Here is a 4,702-nt window from a genome sequence, read left to right as displayed (position 1 = left end):
AAAGCTCACAGCTCAAAGGATGGGCAGTTCGGGGTCCTCCGATCTCTCCTTGATCTTCAACTACTGCAGGAGAAGGAATGGCCTTGCCAGTTATTTCTCTGCTCAATCCGCCTGCAGCTGAACATTTTTGTACTGGACAAGTATTATGGATCTCTAAGGAATCTGTATTGGGATGTGGATGTAGCCTGGCATACTTAGGAAAATGGACTGACGCATCTCAGGGCAGCCTCACAAAAAGACCTCAGTGACTGCAGACAGTTTAGGACTGATGCCCAAAGCCACTGCCCTGAAATGCAGCCTTTTATGACCAGATTTTTACACTAGTATCTTGTGTAAATGACCCCACTAGATGCCATATGAGAGAGGAATATGGATAGCTGAAACCTGAGCCAACATATTTTGTCCACAATTTTTAAAAAATTTATTTATTTCATTGACTTTTGGCTGTGCTGGGTCTTTGCTGCTGTGCGGGCTTTTCTCTAGTTGCAGCGAGCAGGAGCTACTCTCTAATTGTGGTGCGTGGGCTTCTCATTGAGCGGCTTCTCTTTCGGGGGAGCTCGGCCCTAGGGTGCAGGCTTCAGGAGTTGCAGCACCTGGGCTCAGTAGCTGTGGCAAGTGAACTTAGTGGCTCCGCGGCACGTGGAATCTTCCTGGACGGGGAGTGAACCCACGTCCCCTGCATTGGCAGGTGGATTTTTAATCCCTGGACCACCAGGGAAGCCCTTGTGCACAATTTTGAAAATAATCTTTGTTTGGCTGAAAGAATAAAAAAGAAAAAAAAATCCCTTCTTAAAACTGAAATTTAAAACAGTTTTATAGCTTTCTTTGCAGCCCACCTTAGTCTGTACCTTTAATAAGGTACAGAGTCTTCCTGGTCCCAATTTGACCCCAATTCTGCCGACTTCAGTCCCTGAGACAGACTTTCATTCTGTCTCCATGAAGTCTTTTGGACTGACCATTCTCTTGGATGATCTGCTTCTCCCCAGTCTCTCTCCAGTCCTGTCTGTCTTCCTCTCACCAAGACCTACCCCTGCTCCCAGGACACTGCCCCTACTCTGGGCCCAGCACCCAGCATAGGACTGCTTCTTAGTTTCCACTTTATAAAAAAAGGGAAGGTAATATTACTTCACAGAATTGTCATGAAAATAATGAAATCAAAGAATTTTATAGGGGAGTTTCCTGGTGGCCTAGTAGTTAGGATTCTGAGCTTTCACTGCTAGGGCCTGTGTTTGATCCCTGATTGGGGATCAAACCTCCCAGGTGCGCAGCCAAAAAAAAAGGTGTTATGCCAACAGATGTTGTTATGGGCCTTTCCTGATGACTCAGACGGTAAAGAATCCACCTGCAATGTGGGAGACCTGGGTTTGATCCCTGGGTTGGGAAGATCCCCTGGAGGAGGGTATGGAAACCCACTCCAGTATTCTTGCCTGGAGAATCCCATGAACAGAGGAGCCTGGTGGGCTACAGCCCAGGCGGTCCCAAAGAGTCAGACACGACTGAGCGACTACACACAGTACATTGTTATGTGTATAAAGACATCTTGTTCATTCTTCATAACACATGTTGCTAATAAAGATGCTCAATTTTTACATGATGGTGTAGTTACATTCTAGATCTTTATTTTCCATTTCTAATAGTCTTATTTTATTAATTCCAATGATTTTTAATTCTGCTGTCAAAAGTAAATCAACTGTTCAGTTCAGTTCAGTTCAGTCGCTCAGTCGTGTCGGGCTCTTTGCGACCCCATGAATCGCAGCACGCCAGGCCTCCCTGTCCATCACCAACTCCCAGCGTTCACTCAAACTTACGTCCATTGAGTCGGTGATGCCATCCAGCCATCTCGTCTGTCATCCCCTTCTCCTCCTGCCCCCAATCCCTCCTAGCATCAGAGTCTTTTCCAATGAGTCAACTCTTCGCATGAGGTGGCCAAACTACTGGAGTTTCAGCTTTAGCATCATTCCTCCAAAGAACACCCAGGGCTGATCTCCTTTAGAATGGACTGCATGTTTCAAACCATCACCTTGATTACAAATGAGAGACTTGCATGCTGCAGTTTGAGATACCTTCCGTATTTTTTTAAACTGGAGTAGAGCGGCTTACAGCAACACTGCTGTGTTAGTTTCTGCCGTACAGCAAAGTGGATCAGTCATACGTATACATATATCCCCCTTTTTGGATTTCCTTTCCATTTAGGTCACCACAGATCACTGAGTTTCCTCTGCTATGCATTAGGTTCTCATTTTATCGATTAATATTTACCTTTCATATTTTGAAGACAGAGTTCTGATAGTATTAATAGAAAGTAGAATGGCAAAATTTATACAGAGAAACCAAGACTACTGGCACCCTATTATTTTTAAGCTATGTACAATATTCGGTAGTTGCCTGTCAAGATAGCAAGTTTATACTGTAGAGCCTGTAAAATCTTGGCATGTGACATTTAACTACAAAGCATTGGAACCGTTTTCAAGAATATATAAAGCATCGACACAAGAAGAACCCTATTCTCTTTCCAAGTTGTTATCTTGAAAGACTATACACTAACTCTTGTGATGTCACAGTTCAAACATTTTAATGTTATTGATCAGCTTTTTAAAAATTCTAACTCTTTTTATCCTGGATACTGATGCATCCAAGGTGACCGTCTTTCCTATTATTTACATTTCTGGAGTTGTCACCACCTAAAGTCTGTGGCTTTTGGCTAGTTCGGAATCTCTTCATATGTTAAAATAGCTTTAAGCTGGCGGGGGTAGGGCACGGTGGGGGGAAGAAGGTGGGATGGTATGAGAGAATAGCATTGAAACCTATGCATTGCCATATGTAAAACTGATAGCCAGTGGAAGTCCAGTATATGCTGCAGGGAACCCAAACCCAGTGCTGTGACAACCTAGAGGGATGGAATGGGAAGGACAATGGAAGGGAAGTTCAAGAGGGAGGGCACATATGTATACCCATGACTGATTCATGTTGATGTATGACAAAAACCATCATAATATTGTAATTAGCCTCTAATTTAAAAAAAGTAAAATATAAAAGTTAAAAAAAAAAATAGCTTTAAGGGACTTCCCTTGTGGTCCAGTGGCTAAGACTTTGTACTCCAAATGCAGGGGGCCTGGGTTCAATCCCTGGTCAGGGAACTAGATCCTGTGTGCTGCAACTAAGGCCTGGTGCAGCCAAACCTTTTAAAGGAAAAAGGTTTTTAAAAATAGCTTTAAAAGATTTTACCTTCAGCCCCTGAAGGATCTATTGTTCCTTGTGATTGGTTCTTTCATTTTGTACCTAAGTGACATAGTGACCAGGTTTGCCTCAAAGTCTGCTTCTTACCCACAGGCAACTTTCAGAGTTTACCAAGTGAGCATCACAGGATGAGGCAAACCCCACTCTCAGCACCCATTCGTGGCACTGGAGCCCCCTTTCTTAAGGAAAAAGCCAGCATTTCACCCACCCCAAGGAAGGGCAGTCAGAGCCAGGAAGGGCTTTGAAGAAATAGGGTGGGATATGGGAAGAGTCTTTGGTCTATTGTGATCTGGCCTCCACAGCTGAACTTCTGGGACTTTCTGACTCATAGCTTGGAAGGATCAGGGGAAAGCACTTGTCACATGGAGCAGAACAGCTGCTTCCTGCTGAACTTTTTTGGAGTGGAACATCTTATTTCATCTTTGTAACATACTTGAATATAAGAAGCATGAAATGCCACTGTGAAAACAGCTCTTTCATTGTAAAAAAAAAAAATTTAAACCCTAATATTCAAAAAAGATAAGGTCTTGGTTTCTTCTATTTTATTAAAGATTATTAACAGAAGAATGGAAGTTTAAGTGTTATTTGCTCAGTTGTGTCCAGCTCATCATGACTCCATGGTTTTGTAGTCCACCAGGCTCCTCTGTACACGGAATTCTCCAGGCAAGAATATTGGAGTGGGTAGCCACTCCTTTATCCAGGGGATCTTCCCAACCCAGGGATTGAACTCAGGTCTCCTGCATTGCAGGCAGATTCTTTACTGTCTGAGCCACCAGGGAAGCCCAATATCGCTTATATGTGAAATTTTTAAAAAAGATACAAATGAACTTATTTCCAAAGGGGTAAGAGTTGTAGGGGACAGATAAATTAGGAAGTTGGGGTTAACATATACACATTACTATATATAAAATAGATAACTAATAAGAACTTACTGTATAGCATAGGTAACTATACCCAATATTTTGTAATAACATACAAGGGGCTTCCCTAGTGGCTCAGTGGTGAGAACCTGCATGCTAATGCAGGACATGTGGGTTCAATCTCTGGGTTGGAAGATCCTCTGGAGAAGAAAAAGGCAACCCACACCAGTATTCCTGCTTGGGAAATCTCACAAACAGAGGAAACTGGTGGGCTACAGTCCGTGTGACTGTAGCAAAAGAGCTGGACCCTCTAGAGAAAGGGTCCCCAATCCTTGGGCTTCCAGCTTGTTAGGAACCAGGCCCCATAGCAGGAGGTAAGAGGCAGGGCAAGTAAAACATCATCTTCCACTTACTATTGCTAGGTTTAACGCCTGAATCATCCCCTCTGCCCCTCAGTCCATCCCAGCCATGGAAGAATTGTCCTCCAGGAAACTGGTCCCTGATGCCAAAAAGGTTGAGGACCACTCTTCTAGAGAGCAGAAAGAAAGGATGGAAACAGAAGGCCCTTGCTCATTACAGATACTACTCTGCACGCCAAACCCCAC

Source organism: Bison bison, unplaced genomic scaffold, assembly GCF_000754665.1.
Source record: "Bison bison bison isolate TAMUID 2011002044 unplaced genomic scaffold, Bison_UMD1.0 scf7180017864303, whole genome shotgun sequence".
Taxonomy (NCBI): Eukaryota; Metazoa; Chordata; class Mammalia; order Artiodactyla; family Bovidae; genus Bison; species Bison bison.
The sequence above is the reverse complement of the archived record's forward strand: the minus strand, read 5'-3'. Positions refer to the sequence as shown.